Source organism: Chiloscyllium punctatum, chromosome 34, assembly GCF_047496795.1.
Source record: "Chiloscyllium punctatum isolate Juve2018m chromosome 34, sChiPun1.3, whole genome shotgun sequence".
NCBI lineage: Eukaryota > Metazoa > Chordata > Chondrichthyes > Orectolobiformes > Hemiscylliidae > Chiloscyllium > Chiloscyllium punctatum.
Window position 1 is genome coordinate 46,473,335 of NC_092772.1, and position 12,101 is coordinate 46,485,435.

A 12,101-nucleotide genomic window follows, 5' to 3' on the forward strand; every position below is an offset into this window, starting at 1 on the left:
GTGACACAGGTACACACACTGACTCTCACTGTGACACAGGTACATACACACTCACACTGACTCTCACTGTGACACAGGTACACACACACTCACACTGACTCTCACTGTGACACAGGTACACACTCACTCACACTGACTCTCACTGTGACACAGGTACACACACACTCACTCTCACTGACGCTCACTGTGACACAGATACACACACTCACTCACACTGACTCTCACTGTGACACAGGTAAACACACACTCACACTCACACTAACTCTCACTGTGACACAGGTACACACTCACGCTGACTCTCACTGTGACACAGATACACACACACACTCACACTGACTCTCACTGTGACACAGGTACACACTCACCCTCACACTGACTCTCACTGTGACACAGGTACACACACACACTCACACTGACTCTCACTGTGACACAGGTACACATTCACACTCACACTGACTCTCACTGTGACACAGGTACACACACACTCACACTGACTCTCACTGTGACACAGGTACACACTCACACTGACTCTCACTGTGACACAGGTAGACACACACACTCACACTGACTCTCACTGTGACACAGGTAGACACACACACTCACACTGACTCTCACTGTGACACAGGTACACACACACACACACACTGACTCTCACTGTGACACAGGTACACACTCACTCACACTGACTCTCACTGTGACACAGCTACACACACACACTCACACTGACTCTCACTGTGACACAGGTACACACTCACCCTCACACTGACTCTCACTGTGACACAGGTACACACACACTCACTCACACCGACTCTCACTGTGACACAGGTACACACACATTCACACTCACACTAACTCTCACTGTGACACAGGTACACACTCACACTCACACTGACTCTCACTGTGACACAGGTACACAATCACTCACAATGACTCTCACTGTGACACAGGTACACACACACACTCACACTGACTCTCACTGTGTCACAGGTACACACACACACACTCACACTGACTCTCACTGTGACACAGGTACACACACACACTCACACTGACTATCACTGTGACACAGGTACACACACTAACTGACACTGACTCTCACTGTGATACAGGTACACACACACTCACACTGACTCTCACTGTGACACAGGTACACACACACTCACTCACACCGACTCTCACTGTGACACAGATACACACACACTCACACTCACACTCACACTCACTCTCACTGTGACACAGGTACACACTCACACTCACACTGACTCTCACTGTGACACAGGTACACACTCACTCACACTGACTCTCACTGTGACACAGGTACACACACACACTCACACTGACTCTCACTGTGACACAGGTACACACACTCACTCACAATGACTCTCACTGTGACACAGGTACACACACACACACTCACACTGACTCTCACTGTGATACAGGTACACACACACACTCACACTGACTCTCACTGTGACACAGGTACAAACACTCACTCACACTGACTCTCACTGTGACACAGGTACACACACACACACTCACACCGACTCTCACTGTGACACAGGTACACACACACTCACACTCACACTAACTCTCACTGTGACACAGGTACACACTCACACTCACACTGACTCTCACTGTGACACAGGTACACACTCACTCACACTGACTCTCACTGTGACACAGGTACACACTCACACTGACTCTCACTGTGACACAGGTACACACACTCACTCACAATGACTCTCACTGTGACACAGGTACACACACACACTCACACTGACTCTCACTGTGACACAGGTACACACACACACACTCACACTGACTCTCACTGTGACACAGGTACACACACACACTCACACTGACTATCACTGTGACACAGGTACACACACACACTCACACTGACTCTCACTGTGACACAGGTACACACACACTCACTCACACCGACTCTCACTGTGACACAGGTACACACACACACTCACACTGACTCTCACTGTGACACAGGAATACACACTCACTCACACCGACTCTAACTGTGACACAGGTACACACACTCACTCACATCGACTCTCACTGTGACACAGGTACACAATCACACACTCACACTGACTCTCACTGTGACACAGGTACACACACACTCACACTGACACTCACTGTGACACAGGTACACACTCACACTCACACTGAGTCTCACTGTGACACAGCTACACACACTCACTCACACTGACTCTCACTGTGACACAGCTACACACACACTCACTCACACTGACACTCACTGTGACACAGGTACACACACACTCACTCACACTGACTCTCACTGTGACACAGGTACACACACACACTCACACTGACTCTCACTGTGACACAGGTACACACACACTCACACTGACTCTCACTGTGACACAGGTACACACTCACACTGACTCTCACTGTGACACAGGTACACACACACACACTCACCCTGACTCTCACTGTGACACAGCTACACACACTCACACTGACTCTCACTGTGACATAGGTACACACACACACTCACACTGACTCTCACTGTGACACAGGTACACACACACACTCACACTGACTCTCACTGTGACACAGCTACACACACACTCAGACTGACTCTCACTGTGACACAGGTACACACACTCACTCACACTGACTCTCACTGTGACACAGGTACACATACACACTCACACTGACTCTCACTGTGACACGGGTACACACTCACTCACACTGACTCTCACTGTGACACAGGTACACACACACACTCACACTGACTCTCACTGTGACACAGGTACACACTCACTCACACTGACTCTCACTGTGACACAGGTACACACACTCACTCACACTGACTCTGACTGTGACACAGGTACACACTCACACACTCACACTGACTCTCACTGTGACACAGGTACACACTCACACACTCACACTGACTCTCACTGTGACACAGGTACACACACACTCACACTGACTCTCACTGTGACACAGGTACACACTCACACTCACACTGACTCTCACTGTGACACAGCTACACACACACACTCACACTGACTCTCACTGTGACACAGGTACACACACACTCACTCACACCGACTCTCACTGTGACACAGGTACACTCACAATCACACTGACTCTCACTGTGACACAGGTACACACACACTCACACTGACTCTCACTGTGACACAGGTACACACTCACTCACACTGACTCTCACTGTGACACAGATACACACACTCACTCACACTTACTCTCACTGTGACACAGGTACACACACACTCACACTCACACTAACTCTCACTGTGACACAGGTACACACTCACACACACACTGACTCTCACTGTGACACAGGTACACACTCACTCACACTGACTCTCACTGTGACACAGCTACACACACACACTCACACTGACTCTCACTGTGACACAGGTACACACTCACCCTCACACTGACTCTCACTGTGACACAGGTACACACACACTCACTCACACCGACTCTCACTGTGACACAGGTACACACACACTCACACTCACACTAAGTCTCACTGTGACACAGGTACACACTCACACTCACACTGACTCTCACTGTGACACAGGTACACACTCACTCACACTCACTCTCACTGAAACACAGGTACACACACTCACTCACAATGACTCTCACTGTGACACAGGTACACACACACACTCACACTGACTCTCACTGTGACACAGGTACACACACACACACTCACACTGACTCTCACTGTGACACAGGTACACACACACTCACTCATATTGACTCTCTGTGATACAGGTACACACTCATTCACACTGACACTCACTGTGACACAGGTACACACACTCACTCACACCGACTCTCACTGTGACACAGGTAGACACACTCACTCACAATGACTCTCACTGTGACACAGGTACACACACACACACACTCACACTGACTCTCACTGTGACACAGGTACACACACACACTCACACTGACTCTCACTGTGACACAGGTACACACACACACTCACACTGACTCTCACTGTGACACAGGTACACACACACACTCACACTGACTCTCACTGTGACACAGCTACACACACTCACACTGACTCTCACTGTGACACAGGTACACACACACACTCACACTGACTCTCACTGTGACACAGGTACACACACACACTCACACTGACTCTCACTGCGACACAGCTACACACACACTCACTCACACTGACTCTCACTGTGACACAGCTAAACACACACACTCAAACTCACACTCACTCTCACTGTGACACAGGTACACACTCACACTCACACTGACTCTCACTGTGACACAGGTACACACTCACTCACACTGACTCTCACTGTGACACAGGTACACACACACACTCACACTGACTCTCACTGTGACACAGGTACACACACTCACTCACAATGACTCTCACTGTGACACAGGTACACACACACACACACTCACACTGACTCTCACTGTGATACAGGTACACACACACACTCACACTGACTCTCACTGTGACACAGGTACAAACACTCACTCACACTGACTCTCACTGTGACACAGGTACACACACACTCACTCACACCGACTCTCACTGTGACACAGGTACACACACACTCACACTCACACTAACTCTCACTGTGACACAGGTACACACTCACACTCACACTGACTCTCACTGTGACACAGGTACACACTCACTCACACTGACTCTCACTGTGACACAGGTACACACACTCACTCACACTGACTCTCACTGTGACACAGGTACACACACACTCACACTGACTCTCACTGTGACACAGGTACACACACACACTCACACTGACTATCACTGTGACACAGGTACACACACACACTCACACTGACTCTCACTGTGACACAGGTACACACACACTCACTCACACCGACTCTCACTGTGACACAGGTACACACACACACTCACACTGACTCTCACTGTGACACAGGTATACACACTCACTCACACCGACTCTCACTGTGACACAGGTACACACACTCACTCACACCGACACTCACTGTGACACAGGTACACAATCACACACTCACACTGACTCTCACTGTGACACAGGTACACACACACTCACACTGACACTCACTGTGACACAGGTACACACTCACACTCACACTGACTCTCACTGTGACACAGCTACACACACTCACTCACACTGACTCTCACTGTAACACAGCTACACACACACTCACTCACACTGACACTCACTGTGACACAGGTACACACACACTCACTCACACTGACTCTCACTGTGACACAGGTACACACTCACACTCACACTGACTCTCACTGTGACACAGGTACACACACACTCACACTGACTCTCACTGTGACACAGGTACACACTCACACTGACTCTCACTGTGACACAGGTACACACACACACACTCACCCTGACTCTCACTGTGACACAGCTACACACACTCACACTGACTCTCACTGTGACACAGGTACACACACACACTCACACTGACTCTCACTGTGACACAGGTACACACACACACTCACACTGACTCTCACTGTGACACAGCTACACACACACTCAGACTGACTCTCACTGTGACACAGGTACACACACTCACTCACACTGACTCTCACTGTGACACAGGTACACATACACACTCACACTGACTCTCACTGTGACACGGGTACACACTCACTCACACTGACTCTCACTGTGACACAGGTACACACACACACTCACACTGACTCTCACTGTGACACAGGTACACACTCACTCACACTGACTCTCACTGTGACACAGGTACACACACTCACTCACACTGACTCTGACTGTGACACAGGTACACACTCACACACTCACACTGACTCTCACTGTGACACAGGTACACACTCACACACTCACACTGACTCTCACTGTGACACAGGTACACACACACTCACACTGACTCTCACTGTGACACAGGTACACACTCACACTCACACTGACTCTCACTGTGACACAGCTACACACACACACTCACACTGACTCTCACTGTGACACAGGTACACACACACTCACTCACACCGACTCTCACTGTGACACAGGTACACTCACACTCACACTGACTCTCACTGTGACACAGGTACACACACACTCACACTGACTCTCACTGTGACACAGGTACACACTCACTCACACTGACTCTCACTGTGACACAGATACACACACTCACTCACACTTACTCTCACTGTGACACAGGTACACACACACTCACACTCACACTAACTCTCACTGTGACACAGGTACACACTCACACACACACTGACTCTCACTGTGACACAGGTACACACTCACTCACACTGACTCTCACTGTGACACAGCTACACACACACACTCACACTGACTCTCACTGTGACACAGGTACACACTCACCCTCACACTGACTCTCACTGTGACACAGGTACACACACACTCACTCACACCGACTCTCACTGTGACACAGGTACACACACACTCACACTCACACTAAGTCTCACTGTGACACAGGTACACACTCACACTCACACTGACTCTCACTGTGACACAGGTACACACTCACTCACACTGACTCTCACTGAAACACAGGTACACACACTCACTCACAATGACTCTCACTGTGACACAGGTTCACACACACACTCACACTGACTCTCACTGTGACACAGGTACACACACACACACACTCACACTGACTCTCACTGTGACACAGGTACACACACACTCACTCATATTGACTCTCTGTGATACAGGTACACACTCATTCACACTGACTCTCACTGTGACACAGGTACACACACTCACTCACACCGACTCTCACTGTGACACAGGTAGACACACTGACTCTCACTGTGACACAGGTACACACACACACTCACACTGACGCTCACTGTGACACAGGTACACACACAATCACACTCACACTAACTCTCACTGTGACACAGGTACACACTCACACTCACACTGACTCTCACTGTGACACAGGTACACACTCACTCACACTGACTCTCACTGTGACACAGGTACACACACACACTCACACTGACTCTCACTGTGACACAGGTACACACACTCACTCACAATGACTCTCACTGTGACACAGGTACACACACACACACACTCACACTGACTCTCACTGTGACACAGGTACACACTCACTCACACTGACTCTCACTGTGACACAGGTACACACACACACTCACACTGACTCTCACTGTGTCACAGGTACACACACACACACTCACACTGACTCTCACTGTGACACAGGTACACACACACTCACACTGACTATCACTGTGACACAGGTACACACACACACTCATACTGACTCTCACTGTGACACAGGTACACACACACTCACTCACGCCGACTCTCACTGTGACACAGGTACACACACACTCACACTCACACTAACTCTCACTGTGACACAGGTACACACTCACTCACACTGACTCTCACTGTGACACAGCTACACACACACACTCACACTGACTCTCACTGTGACACAGGTACACACACACTCACACTCACACTAACTCTCACTGTGACACAGGTACACACTCACTCAGACTGACTCTCACTGTGACACAGCTACACACACACACTCACACTGACTCTCACTGTGACACAGGTACACACACACTCACTCACACCGACTCTCACTGTGACACAGGTACACACACACTCACACTCACACTAACTCTCACTGTGACACAGGTACACACTCACACTCACACTGACTCTCACTGTGACACAGGTACACACTCACTCACAATGACTCTCACTGTAACACAGGTACACACACACACTCACACTGACTCTCACTGTGTCACAGGTACACACACACACACTCACACTGACTCTCACTGTGACACAGGTACACACACACACTCACACTGACTATCACTGTGACACAGGTACACACACACAGTCATACTGACTCTCACTGTGATACAGGTACACACTCACTCACACTGACTCTCACTGTGACACAGGTACACACACTCACTCACACCGACTCTCACTGTGACACAGGTACACACACGGACTCTCACTGTGACACAGGTACACACACTCACTCATACTGACTCTCACTGTGATACAGGTACACACTCACTCACACTGACTCTCACTGTGACACAGGTACACACACTCACTCACACCGACTCTCACTGTGACACAGGTACACACACTGACTCTCACTGTGACACAGGTACATACACACTCACACTGACTCTCACTGTGACACAGGTACACACACACTCACACTGACTCTCACTGTGACACAGGTACACACTCACTCACACTGACTCTCACTGTGACACAGGTACACACACACTCACTCTCACTGACGCTCACTGTGACACAGATACACACACTCACTCACACTGACTCTCACTGTGACACAGGTAAACACACACTCACACTCACACTAACTCTCACTGTGACACAGGTACACACTCACACTGACTCTCACTGTGACACAGGTAAACACTCACTCACGCTGACTCTCACTGTGACACAGATACACACACACACTCACACTGACTCTCACTGTGACACAGGTACACACTCACCCTCACACTGACTCTCACTGTGACACAGGTACACACACACACTCACACTGACTCTCACTGTGACACAGGTACACATTCACACTCACACTGACTCTCACTGTGACACAGGTACACACACACTCACACTGACTCTCACTGTGACACAGGTACACACTCACACTGACTCTCACTGTGACACAGGTAGACACACACACTCACACTGACTCTCACTGTGACACAGCTACACACACTCACACTGACTCTCACTGTGACACAGGTACACACACACACACACACTGACTCTCACTGTGACACAGGTACACACTCACTCACACTGACTCTCACTGTGACACAGCTACACACACACACTCACACTGACTCTCACTGTGACACAGGTACACACTCACCATCACACTGACTCTCACTGTGACACAGGTACACACACACTCACTCACACCGACTCTCACTGTGACACAGGTACACACACATTCACACTCACACTAACTCTCACTGTGACACAGGTACACACTCACACTCACACTGACTCTCACTGTGACACAGGTACACAATCACTCACAATGACTCTCACTGTGACACAGGTACACACATACACTCACACTGACTCTCACTGTGTCACAGGTACACACACACACACTCACACTGACTCTCACTGTGACACAGGTACACACACACACTCACACTGACTATCACTGTGACACAGGTACACACACTAACTGACACTGACTCTCACTGTGATACAGGTACACACACACTCACACTGACTCTCACTGTGACACAGGTACACACACACTCACTCACACCGACTCTCACTGTGACACAGATACACACACACTCACACTCACACTCACTCTCACTGTGACACAGGTACACACTCACACTCACACTGACTCTCACTGTGACACAGGTACACACTCACTCACACTGACTCTCACTGTGACACAGGTACACACACACACTCACACTGACTCTCACTGTGACACAGGTACACACACTCACTCACAATGACTCTCACTGTGACACAGGTACACACACACACACTCACACTGACTCTCACTGTGATACAGGTACACACACACACTCACACTGACTCTCACTGTGACACAGGTACAAACACTCACTCACACTGACTCTCACTGTGACACAGGTACACACACACACACTCACACCGACTCTCACTGTGACACAGGTACACACACACTCACACTCACACTAACTCTCACTGTGACACAGGTACACACTCACACTCACACTGACTCTCACTGTGACACAGGTACACACTCACTCACACTGACTCTCACTGTGACACAGGTACACACACACACTCACACTGACTCTCACTGTGACACAGGTACACACACTCACTCACAATGACTCTCACTGTGACACAGGTACACACACACACTCACACTGACTCTCACTGTGACACAGGTACACACACACACACTCACACTGACTCTCACTGTGACACAGGTACACACACACACTCACACTGACTCTCACTGTGACACAGGTACACACACACACTCACACTGACTCTCACTGTGACACAGGTACACACACACTCACTCACACCGACTCTCACTGTGACACAGGTACACACACACACTCACACTGACTCTCACTGTGACACAGGAATACACACTCACTCACACCGACTCTAACTGTGACACAGGTACACACACTCACTCACATCGACTCTCACTGTGACACAGGTACACAATCACACACTCACACTGACTCTCACTGTGACACAGGTACACACACACTCACACTGACACTCACTGTGACACAGGTACACACTCACACTCACACTGAGTCTCACTGTGACACAGCTACACACACTCACTCACACTGACTCTCACTGTGACACAGCTACACACACACTCACTCACACTGACACTCACTGTGACACAGGTACACACACACTCACTCACACTGACTCTCACTGTGACACAGGTACACACACACACTCACACTGACTCTCACTGTGACACAGGTACACACACACTCACACTGACTCTCACTGTGACACAGGTACACACTCACACTGACTCTCACTGTGACCCAGGTACACACACACACACTCACCCTGACTCTCACTGTGACACAGCTACACACACTCACACTGACTCTCACTGTGACATAGGTACACACACACACTCACACTGACTCTCACTGTGACACAGGTACACACACACACTCACACTGACTCTCACTGTGACACAGCTACACACACACTCAGACTGACTCTCACTGTGACACAGGTACACACACTCACTCACACTGACTCTCACTGTGACACAGGTACACATACACACTCACACTGACTCTCACTGTGACACGGGTACACACTCACTCACACTGACTCTCACTGTGACACAGGTACACACACACACTCACACTGACTCTCACTGTGACACAGGTACACACTCACTCACACTGACTCTCACTGTGACACAGGTACACACACTCACTCACACTGACTCTGACTGTGACACAGGTACACACTCACACACTCACACTGACTCTCACTGTGACACAGGTACACACTCACACACTCACACTGACTCTCACTGTGACACAGGTACACACACACTCACACTGACTCTCACTGTGACACAGGTACACACTCACACTCACACTGACTCTCACTGTGACACAGCTACACACACACACTCACACTGACTCTCACTGTGACGCAGGTACACACACACTCACTCACACCGACTCTCACTGTGACACAGGTACACTCACAATCACACTGACTCTCACTGTGACACAGGTACACACACACTCACACTGACTCTCACTGTGACACAGGTACACACTCACTCACACTGACTCTCACTGTGACACAGATACACACACTCACTCACACTTACTCTCACTGTGACACAGGTACACACACACTCACACTCACACTAACTCTCACTGTGACACAGGTACACACTCACACACACACTGACTCTCACTGTGACACAGGTACACACTCACTCACACTGACTCTCACTGTGACACAGCTACACACACACACTCACACTGACTCTCACTGTGACACAGGTACACACTCACCCTCACACTGACTCTCACTGTGACACAGGTACACACACACTCACTCACACCGACTCTCACTGTGACACAGGTACACACACACTCACACTCACACTAAGTCTCACTGTGACACAGGTACACACTCACACTCACATTGACTCTCACTGTGACACAGGTACACACTCACTCACACTCACTCTCACTGAAACACAGGTACACACACTCACTCACAATGACTCTCACTGTGACACAGGTACACACACACACTCACACTGACTCTCACTGTGACACAGGTACACACACACACACTCACACTGACTCTCACTGTGACACAGGTACACACACACTCACTCATATTGACTCTCTGTGATACAGGTACACACTCATTCACACTGACACTCACTGTGACACAGGTACACACACTCACTCACACCGACTCTCACTGTGACACAGGTAGACACAC